The 12,348-nt window shown below is 33.9% G+C and overlaps 1 protein-coding gene and 1 long non-coding RNA gene across 6 annotated transcripts in view; one reads left to right on the top strand and one right to left on the bottom strand.

Moving 5' to 3' along the window:
- LOC127853479 (zinc finger protein 107-like) overlaps window positions 1–12,348 on the top strand; it is a 274,428-nt gene that overhangs the window by 104,848 nt on the left and 157,232 nt on the right. The gene's annotated exons all lie outside the window — the stretch shown is intronic.
- LOC127853489 (uncharacterized) lies at window positions 2,992–12,342 on the bottom strand. Its single transcript, XR_008036632.1, has 2 exons — window positions 9,477–12,342; window positions 2,992–3,654 (listed from the first exon to the last, which is right to left on the bottom strand). It is a non-coding gene; the product is annotated as an uncharacterized LOC127853489 (long non-coding RNA).

Raw genomic sequence — 12,348 nt, 5'->3', positions numbered from 1 at the left:
ATATGGCTGCCAATGAACGTTCGAAAAGAACGCGAGAAAGTATTTACAAAATAACATCATCAAAATAATTAAAGTGAACGCTACTTCGCCGTTTTTTAGATAAGTATACGATCTATTGAAAAACACTAGCATTTGACATAAACACACCCGTGGATATGGAAATAGACATCACGCGGCTCCCGCATTTTGCGCTGTGTACGGTTGTTCAGAAAACTTGGTAAGTGTCATTGTGTTCTTGAATTTGTCCGATGAGTTGAATTTTATATACCATTACCATGCGAGAAAGTTTTCAAACACATTTATTTCTCACGAAACTTACCTTTAAAAATAAACAACACAAATATTAGTGGCACGAACTGGTATTGGCACGAAACGACAATCAACCGTTAAAGTTCAAGGGCATAATTTGAATGGAAATACATGTGTTGAATATTGGATAAATTAATCGTTTTGCCGTTAAAAGGGTAATTTTTTTTGGTTTGCTTTGCTTATTTTTTTTTATCAAAACACAAGTTTTATAGTTTGATTTCTGTATAACAGTTCAGTTAACGTTATATCTTGAATTTATAAATATCGAAATAGATGTCGGAGTTTGCACATTTCGGACGTTGCTATGCAAATTGCAAGTTAGTTCTCGATAGAATATACTGTTTTACCTTTCGCATACAGTTGTGCAGCTGTTTTCCATGTAATGATGCAATGTTTTACGTCTGGAATACCCCCCTCGATGATTATAAATCATTAACTTCTCAAATTATAAGCATCGTCAACTTGACAAGGTTCTGTTTAATTAATAAATGGTAGAATATGTAAAGCTGAGTAACATTAATTCAGCACACATGACTTGATATGAAATACATATATATCTCGTGTGGCGTATTTTCATTTAAACTCTGGGTTTAATGACTACAAGTCGGCCGTGCAGTTAAATATTTTTTAAAGCATAGAAATATTCCAAAATTATTTTGGATTTTGTGTTTGTCATGCATAATTTAAATTTTCATAGGAATAAAATAACTTACAGCGACAGGATTACGGCTTTGTTATGGTAAGCATTTGATACAAATGTTATTAAGAATGAGTGTGGTTGTAAATAAATTTTGACAAAATGGAACGAAAAAAAAACACACAAAATGGAAGTGCGTGCATGTTACTGTATCTTGCAACTTTATTGTTTTAAGAATTGGATTAAAGTTTAAATTTAGGTAAGCGTGTCGCTTATACTAAATTAAGTTCTTAATATCTCCTTTGCTCTTATATGGTATGAAATGCGTATCTCGTGTAACGTAATTTCATTCAAACTCTGGATTTTAATGACGACAAGTCAGACGTGTTATTTTATTTAACAGTAAAATATTTTTAAAGCATCAAGAGATTGTAAAAAATATTTCCGATTGTATTTTTGTCATGCATAATTTAATCTTCCATAAGAATAAAATAACTCGCTGTGTCAATATTTCGGTTTCCTTAATCATGTTTTAGGTAAGAATGGTTAGCATTTGATACACAAGTTTTAAAAAAAATAGTGTGGTTTTTAATAAATTTTGAGAAAGAGACGGATGATCAGAATTGGAGGTTCAAATCTTTGTCAAGTATAAAATGTTAACCATTCTGACCTAAAACACAATACAGGAAACCATACATCCAACTTGTCGTCATTAAAGTCCAGAGTTTACATGAAATTATGTTACACGAGATATGTATTTCATACTATACAGAAGCGAAGGAGTCATAAAAAAACTCAATTTAGTATTAACAACATGCTTACATGTACATCAATTTTAACTTTAATTCTTTGCTTTGAACAATAAAGTTACAAAGATTTGAACCTCCAATTCTGGTCATATTACATTAATATTTGCATATTTTAATACCATATAAATATTGTTTAAATCTATTTGTTGATAAATTTAAAATAGCTGACTTTCCTCTTACATGCCCTTGTATTTCAAGATAGAATACTTTCCTTCACAGAGGAGAGAGGTCTGAGTTTGAATCTCAGTGGGGGCTTCAGAGGATGATTTATTTTTAGAAAAATGATTATATTTGCTCATCTTTTTAAATGACTTTGAGCCACACACCTTAAAATTAACTGCATGGCATAGTAAATTTAAGTATAAATAAGAAACATATCTTTATCTTTGCCATTTAGAATATATCTGGTGATTACAAGGTAGAAATCCGTCTTTTTTGCGCTTTAAAACTTAAAAATAATCGCGTTTGTAGAAATAGACGTAAATGTCTACAAATCCTACTTTCAGTTTAAAAGCGGTACCGTTTGAACAATAATATATTACTTTGTAACTAGGCTATAGATTTAATTTTATCTATGCCAATTAGAATATACAATGTATCTGGTGGTTACAAGGTAGAAATCCGTCTATTTTGCGCTTTAAAACTAAAAAATAATTGCCTTGGTCAAAATATGAGAATACGTATATAGAAATCCTACTTACTGTTTTTAAATAAAAAAATAATAAATTACTTTCTACCTAGGCTATAGATTAAATGACCCTATAATGATCAGATTTGTATGGAATGAGTGCTATATTGACGTCATCATTTGATGACGTTCAATTGAACGAATGATAATGGCGACTAAAATTCGTTAAGCTCCTGGTTATAGCCGCGATTTGGGAGTCTTGAAAACTGGCCCAACACTTGTGCTGAAATTTGACATGTATATGGACCAGAATGCGATCTACCTTTTGGCGTATTCGTCATATCTGGGAAAAGTCCAGTTTTTGATAAATTTACGAAAAAGTGGTGTTTTTTATTGCGCAATCGCTATAAAATGAGTACTCGCTGGAAGCGTTAATAGCGTTAATAGCAACCCAAACACAATTCACCCCCAAGAGACAATTCACGCGCTAGACACTTAAAATTTGATTTTAAATAATACATATTGCGATTTTATTCCCAAATTAATTAATAATTTCATCTCTCGTTTAACATACGTTTTAGAAAATATTAACAAAACAAACAAAAACAAACAGCCGTTAAATTTTATTGTTGTAAATATGGTAACCTGATTACATATCCACTAGCGTCTATGCATATTTACACATAAAAAATAGTTCGCAAGTAAGCAACAAACAATCACATTCAAACGCAAATTATTTAACAAAATATATAAATTTATGCTAGAAATCGAAACTTAAATACAATGTCTGCACTAAAAACACAATACCAATAGTTTTTACAATAACACATTCGACATGTACATGTACTTCCAACAACACGCCAACCTCTATTTTCAAAGCGAATGTGTAGAGTAACATTTCAACAATAAAGACAAACTGGAACTGGAGTTTAACTTAGTGCGCAAATTGGAAGTGATTACAGTAATTTATTTTTCAACTTGTCAATCTCCGTAGTATACGTTTAGTTGTGAGATGTTAACGGTTTCCCAAAAAAAACATGCCTTCGCTACGAAGTCAAAGTGGGTGGGGAACGAGACTGCTTGTGGATTTCGAGTTGCTGGAAGTTTGTAACGAAGCTGCTTTTGTGCAATATTCAGCGATTTTGCAAGCTGTGTGTTTGAAGTTGGAGATATATATTGCTGACATTAATGATGTTGTGTACGTTCTTGTGACCACTGATCTGCATATGATACCAGTGGGAGAGCATCCCGAATCCCAGTTCCCACATAGTCTGCAACAGATGTTTCCTGGTCGAGTGGTTGGTAAGTTTCATCGTTATACATGCATATTACACATTTTACATTATTTGTGCTATTTTTGACACCCATTTTTCATGCTGATGAACCAACGGTCAGTGCCAGTAGTCCTACTGTCATTGGTCTGTGTGCTTGTTGAAAGTACATGTAGAAAGGGTTGATTAGCTCCAATAAGCCATGTTGCTCTTTTTTGGATAAAATTTATGGCAGTTGGCTTTTTTATCTTTGTGCAGCAACATCTGCCGCCTCATTTTTTGAAAACATTAGTCGCACACTGTTCATATTGTGGAAAAATGAGTCTTGCATGTAAAAGTAAGAAAAATGGGTGGTGACTATTCAACAATGTGAAAAAATGAGTCGCGCATTGTTTAAAATACTTAAAATATCAGTCGCAAACATTAGAAAAATGTAAAAAAAGTGTCTCACAATGTTGAAAATTGTGAAATATGAGTCGTACAATGTTGAAGGTTGTAAAAAATGAGCCTCGCAATCTAGACAATTATGGAAAAATAAGTAAGGGGACAAAAATTCCACTCGTCTGCTCATATTGACGAGTGAAATCTTTAAAGGACAAGTGAATTTCCCTAAAGCGCTCGTCCTACAGGACGAGAGAAAAAGCTGATGTTAAAATATGTTTTTTAAGACCCGTAAATAATTAAATAAAATCATTTTCTTAAAGCATATCTATTCCGAAAGTAGAACGAGAATGAACTGGAAATTGTAATTGTAAATTTCATACAACAGGTGCGCATTGTTATGCGAGACTAAGTCGCGAGTAAATATTGGTGTCAATGTTGACAGGGAAACATCCGACTGCATTCACTGTAAGTATTGATTTTTAAAGAATTATTTAACTGCAAAGTACAGTTTATAACTAGTCTGAATTTCGTCCGAAAAATGTCTGACATTTGAGCGTTCTTTAAAGGGATGGGGGGGAGTTTGGTGTTCAAACATCCCAAACAGGAAAGCACGCAAGCATTAGAAAAAAGTAAAACAGCAGTCTTCATTTATTTATTTTGTGTTCCTCATAAATAACTTATTTCACTGCTCAACATTTCTTTTTTGATCAGCTGGCATGAATAACTGAGTAAGCAGCATTTTAGCAGTGATATAGTAAATTTTATTAGTCATATTAGCCCTTTGCAAACTTTATTTCACACATATTCAAGGACGAGTGCATATGTGTTTGCAGGACGAGTGCACATTTAAATGCACTCGTCCTGCAGGACGAGTGCAGTTTAGAAATATTTTTGTCCCCTGTAAGTTGCACACTGTTCAAAATTGTGAACAAATGACTTGTGACTGTTGGAAATAGTGAAAATAATTAATTGAGCATTGTTCAAATTTGTGAAAATATGAGTCTCAAACTATTCAAATTTGTGAGAAAAAAAGTCGCTAACTGTCGAAAAATGTGAAAAAATGAGTTGCACACTTTTTAAAATACTGACCATTTGCATTGCAAATTCCTCTACCGGTAATTAAAATACTGACCATTTGCGTTGCAAATTCCTCTAATTTTTGCAAAAACAGCTTTCACTATTTATTTATTTAATAATAATCAGCGTTCTAGATAAGCTGCGTATCAGCGTAATATACGCATTCGAAATATCAAGATACGCTCAATTTATCATTTCCGTGCGTACATTTAAGCAAGCCAATCTGGACTTACGCTAATGCTGTAAATTCTCTGCGCAGTGCCCCAGATAATTATTTGAGAAATAGGGTTTTCACCCATTGATTTGAAAAATAGGGTGATTTCCTTCTTGAAATAGGGTGAAATAATTTATAAAAATGCATACCTTTATATCATTAATGTTTTACTTCTGTGGAAGATGCTCACTTGTACTGATTCAATAAAACTTTAAACTATCATAATTAACTTTAATAAACTGATGTTTCATAACATCTTTAATCATTGAAACTGTCCTTAATATAAACTTAAAACAAACAAAAATTCGATAACACGAATGATCATTTGGCTCTTGCTTTCTTGGTTCGAAACAGTTTGCGATCGACTGATATTTTTTTCTCAACAATAGCGGAAGTCTTTCGACCTCTCTTAGACATTTTTATTTTGCATCGTTATAGAAACTGAAAGTACGGGCACTTTATAAATACATGCACAATGAGCGACGGATAAAGTCAGATTGAAAACGCATGTATGTCGAGGAAAACAATTTGATCACACTTTATTTAACTATGAAATCTAGAACGCAGAGAGTTTGAATAAAGCTTGACTGTTTTCATGGTCCGTCATCCAGGCGCTTGCTTAATAAATACGCGTGACGATAATAATTTCAAAGAGAAAATACCGAAAATGAGCATTTAGTATTTTCGATTGAAGCTATTGTGTTGTACGCATCGAATTTGACGAATTTGCGCACAAATCAAAATGGTTGCGTTTTCAATAGGCATGTTATTGAATTTCTTTGCGTTTTTAGACATTTTAATAGGGTGAAAGACGCAGATACACAGCTTATCTGGGGCACTGATGCGTATATCATAAACAAAAAATATAAACAGCTGATTGTCTTTAGCCAAAAAATGAGACTGGTTATCGTAAAAATTAGAGCTGGTTGTAGAAATAGTTAGCCAGTCGGTATGTATACTCTGTAGCATCTAGATGCATGGTAAATTTAGTATTGATTTTTTAACAGACAGTCAAGCGCTTATGTGTTTATTAAATTACATGAAGTGGTCAGCATGGCTTCTTCCAAGCCAACACAAATTACTTCTCAAAGTACAATTGATTCTTTGTGTATGGCAAAAATTGTATCGAGTAATAAAATTGTACTGCCAATACTGAATGATTTAAATTCCTCTGTTTTAAAATCAAAAAGGAACCACTAAAATGCTAATAAAACAACTGTTGAAAGTTGGCAAAAAAGTTCTCCGTTGGCCACGGTGGTGGATAATAACGACGAAGATCTTAAATGTAATCTGCCAACAAGTTAAAATAACAAGAAATTAAGAAACCTACTAATATGAAGGAATACACATAGTTAGTGGTTAATTGTTATTAAAGTAGAGTGTCTGTACCCCGGCTATATTCTGGTTTTACTTTTAGCAAATTACCCTTCAACCAAGGCGAAATTTGACCATTTACCCCTATGCTTTGAAAAGTGGGGGTATTTTTTTTATCCTATTACCAGCTGAAAATCGATAGTATAACAACGATCGTATAAACTTTACCTTAATACTATCGCTATTTTTTCCGACCTCTATCTTAAGAACACTATATGTTTAAATGTGACGTCATAGCAAATGATGACGTTGAAGTAAACAAACACTTTGAAGTCAACTTGGAAAACCAGCGCTGTTTCTTTGAATTTTAAAGTATTTATACTTTTTTTGAACGATAAATGACCACAAAAAAGGATAAATAGAAAATTATGTGGATAAACTGGATAAAGATCAAGTTTATCATGCTCGGCACGAACCATGTTAGCGGCAAGCCTCGCGCTTCATCGGTTCTAAGCCTCGCATGATAAACTTGATCCAAAACTCACATAATATTCTCTATATCTATAATGCTGAATAATTGAGGTAAAAAAACAAGTCTATTATAAAAAAAATTCAGTTTAAAGAAATCGTAATTATTTTTTATTTAAAGTTATTTACGGCCATTTCATATGCCTATAATTATTATCATTTTTTTTATTATGATATTGTGTGACAGAGGTCCTAATTTAACGACAACTCTTGTGTTTAAACTGTTAAACAAATTAACAGTATACTATATGCAAAGACTCACACTGGACAAATTAATCATTAAATCTACAATGAATGGGAAGTAAGCATTTGTCCCTCTATTTACATTGTTTTTTATCATGATAGAGTTTTTTTTCTCTAACCCGTGATATTAAAGAAAAGATGAAACTGATCAAACAGCAAAGCTCAGTCTTGTATGGTATGAAATTACTGAGGGTGTATATCTCATACACCATCACTCACTTACTAAGGCTCGATTGGTCATTGTTGGCTCGGGTACTACTTACATGTACCCTGGGTAGTATACTTACATGTACCCCGGGTACGGAGTATATACTTAAACGTACCCGGTGATATTAGACTGTACCTGAGTTGTATATCCTCCCAAAATCCGATACGCTACTGATTACCGTTAAACGATATTGTTTACCTTAAACAAACTTCTATTTTAAAATTTCTGCATCATGTTGCTTTTTATCCCCACACTTTTTGAAAAGCGTGGGGATATTGATCATATTGTGGGTATCTCCGCCGTCCGTCCGTCCTGGCCTGGCCACTATCTCCTCCTACACTATATGCACTAGAACCTTGAAACTTACACACATGGTAGCTATGAGCATATGTGCGACCCTGCACTATTTGGAATTTTGATCTGACCCCTGGGTCAAAAGTTATGTGGTTGGGCCCGGGCCGGGTCAGAGATTTTTACTCATTTTTTAGGTTATTTTACTATAATTTCTTCATTTCTACACTGATTGTCTTCAAATTGATACCAAACCTCTCTTATGACAATACGGTAAATCTCAACTATGCATGGCCCCATTACCAACCCTGGGGGCCCCGCCCACATAGGCCACTCCCACTAAAAATTGCAGTTTTACTATAATTTCTTAATTTCTACACCGATTCACTTCAAATTGATACTGAACCTTTCTTATGACAAAACTATCAACCTCAGATATGCATGGGCCCCATTACCAACCCTGGGGAACCCCACCCACATAGGCCACGCCAACCCAAAAATGCCTTTTACTATAATTTCTTCATTTCTACAACGATTCACTTCAAATTGATACGGAACCTCGGCCCCATTATCAACCCTGGAGCGCCCCGCCCACATAGGCCACACCCACCAAAAATTGCCTTTTACTATAATTTCTTCATTTCTACACCGATTTACTTCAAATTGATACTGAACCTCTCTTATGACAATACGATCAATCTCAACTATGTATGGCCCCATTACCAACCCTGGGGCAACCCGCCCACATAGGCCACGCCCATCCAAAATTGCCTTTTACTATAATTTCTTCAATTCTACACCAGTTCACTTCTAATTGATAATGAACTTCTCTTATGACAATACGGTCAATCTCAACTATGCATGGCCACATTACCAACCCTGGGGTGCCCCTGGGTCAAACATGCGGCGTGGGGATACGCGTTGGCCTCTGCCGCACCATTTCTAGTTGAGTATGCATGTCTATAATATAAAGGCTGTTAAAAGGAAAATTGACCTAAATGTGAACATAATTAATTTTTACAAATTAGCCGACAACAACTGATTTAGCATTAAAATTCTCAGTTACGTTTTAGTATATTTATCGTACCCAGGGTACATGTAAGTATACTTAAGAGTACCTGAGGTGCATGTAAGTACTGTGCCAACAATGACCAATGAAGCCTTACTAACTGTATAATGATTATATCTCACCAACTACCTTAACCTTGTGTTTATTAACCTGAAATTTATGTAAAATCTGGCTTTTTTACTTTAATTTTTCATTCAATTGATTATGCAATTTTTGACTTATCTCGTGGGAAATTATTTGAATCTTTGGATATTAATGTATTTTAATGTTGTGTTTGTCACGCATAATTCAGTGTTTTCCAAAAAAATTGAGTAGCCAGTTATATGGGCAGCAACTATGCGGTAAAACAAAAGCATTTGTGACATTTAACTTGATGTATTTGGGAATAGTAGCCGGCATGTAAAAGAAGTCGTTTTAATGCAGGTATTACATTGTAAATATTTATTTATTATTTCGAAGATAACAGTCATTGCAACGTGTTTAGTGAATATTACATCGATAGGCTGGCATGAAAAGTAGCTCCTTTTGAAGCACAAACTGCATCCAAGAATATATCATGGCTGACCCGGTTTGATGAGGCCTGTTTTTGATAATAATTTATTACTATTTTTACTTCCGTGTTCATAATCTTTACGGGCGCCATGCTGGAAATAGTCCGTTTCCCACAATGCATTTACAGCGTTGACACACTGGGTCTATACCGGGAAAAACCACGCGCCAGTTTTGGCGCCTGACGTCATCCCGCCGAAATTTTCATTGGGCAATTCATATGTAAACGTCATTGTATTCGCAAAAAGGCGGTAAACTTTAAAAGCCAGACATTGAGGGCAAGGTGCGAAAGTAAAATGTCTCGGATATTGGGAAAAAAACGCGCGTGTTAGTCAGTTAAATAGTTACTTAGTTAGTTACTTATTTTGTTTAAAGTTCATAAATTTATATTGAAAAGTGTAAGGCAATAATAACTTAAACGGACTAATGCACAATGTGACCAACGGACTGTCGGATTACTAACGGTAAGAAAACATGCAGTTTATTGTCAATATTGACAAAAATCTGCGCAGATTTATTGGCTTTGCGTAATGCCCCTTTTCGCACTGTTTTCAGAAACTTGTGTTTACAATCACACTCGCATATGGAAATATCATGAATATAAGTGACATGAACGCCTGTGAATGTCTTTGCTGCAACTAGTTTAGTGGAGTGTAACATATATTATGCGCATGCGCTTCGATTGTTTTATTACATGCGGTATTGGCAGCCATTTAAAGAAATGTGAAAACAACACATTAATCTTACTTGTTCTCGTTCTAATTAATATAATTTTTCAACAGCTTGGTCGAGTATCGAGGTAAATATATTTAAATGCGTTTGCATATAAACTGAATACCGTATGAAACGTGTAGATGATGCTTTTCTGCATTTATTAACGACTGCAATTGTTTGTGAAATACCATTGTTTTTTACTGTTATAAAATTGTGTATTTCTAATATTTGGGTATAATACGTGTGTCTGGATATATTAGATATATTATATGGTTGTTTTATATAGTGCATATACAATGAATAACTTATGAGGGCTTAGTGTGACGATTTAGAATACAGTTTGGATCCTGATGAGACGCCATGGTTTGTGGTGTCTCATAAAGTGCAAATATTTCAAGGGAGACGACTGTTATAAGTTTCTGATCAGCACAAATTACACAATTAACTCCCTTTCTTTACGGGCTCCATGAAAATGCTATGTCCACGTATAAAACTGTTTTACAGTGTGAAGACCCTACATAAAAATGCGGATTTTTTTCTTACGTGGTATCTTGCGACACACATTTTCAAGTCTATTTCATTACATTTGGCATATATATTAACAAAAATGGCATCGTATGAACATGTCGTCATAGTATATAAGCAACATTGAAGCCTAATATACATTCATCTATTATTATTTGGGCACAAATAATTTTACCGTATGAAGACCCTACATAAAAATGCTGATTTTGTTCTTACTTGGTACCTGGCGACACACATTTTCAAGTCTATTTCATTAAATTTGGCATAGATATTTATAAAAATGGCATCGTATGAACCAGTAGTCAAAGTATAAGCAACATTGAAGCCTAATATGCATTCATCTATGATTATTTGGGCACAAACAATTTTACTGTGTGAAAGCCCTACATAAAAATGCTGATTTTTTTCTTACTTGGTATCTGGCAACACACATTTTCAAGTCTGTTTCATTAAATTTGGCATCTATATTAATAAAAATGGCATTGTATGAACATGTCCTCATAGTATAAGCATAGAAGCATAATACGCATTCATCTATTATAATTTGGGCTCATACAATTTTACCGTGTTAACACCATATATCAAGTTGCAGATTTTTTTAATACTAGTATTCGCCACATACCCACAGGCATTTTCATTAATATCTCAGACAAAAAGACATATAAATTAATACACATGGCATCTAAAGAACATTTTATCAAAGTTAAACATGGTTCCCAGCCAACCTGGAAATCAGGGAAAACTGGAAAAAGACTCTTTTTTTCCAGTCAGGGAATTTGGAAAGTTTGTGAAATCAGGGAAAAATCAGGGAATTTTGTTTGGTCAGACTTTCCCGACTTGTGTCGAGAAGTCCATACAATTTAAACAGCAAATCATTTCCTCTGCATATCTATCGTGACTTTGTAGTATACGTGTAGCTTAGTTATGTCTGCAACTGCTATTTATTCAGGGTGTCTAAAACAAGAAATAGGTCAAAATCATGATCCTGGAAGTTTTATTTTCCATCAGGGAAAAATCAGGGAATTTTGTTCATACAAAAAGCTGGGATTCCTGTTAAAGCAATATAGAGGCATGAAATGCATTTTTCTGTTATATGTCCACAAATAATTCCACTTAGTGATGACCCAGCTTGAATATGAGGATTTGTTGAATTATTATTGCTAACCGACATACATTTTTAGTAGTACATCAGGATTCAATACCAATACCTTAGTGAAAATGGCATCGGAAGAACATTTGTTCATTGTACTAGATAGAATGATACATTATATCTATCCATCTTATACTTTTTTGCAGTTTCAGTAATATTTGGTCTATAAATGATTTCAACATGATATAATTATTAATCATTGCTAGGAAATGTTTATATGTGAAACAAAAATTAAAAAAGACGTTTTTTTCCCCCATTTATGTATCTATGTATACATCTTTTGTTGCAAACAGTTATGCAACATGTGTCAGAAAACACCCACGACAAATATATGGACGGAATGATTTTTTCACTTATGTGGGTGTATGTTGGCTCCACTTCACACGATACAGTCATTGTAGTTTAATTGAAAAACGCATCTTACAATG

Source organism: Dreissena polymorpha, chromosome 12, assembly GCF_020536995.1.
Source record: "Dreissena polymorpha isolate Duluth1 chromosome 12, UMN_Dpol_1.0, whole genome shotgun sequence".
NCBI lineage: Eukaryota > Metazoa > Mollusca > Bivalvia > Myida > Dreissenidae > Dreissena > Dreissena polymorpha.
The sequence above is the reverse complement of the archived record's forward strand: the minus strand, read 5'-3'. Positions and strand labels throughout refer to the sequence as shown.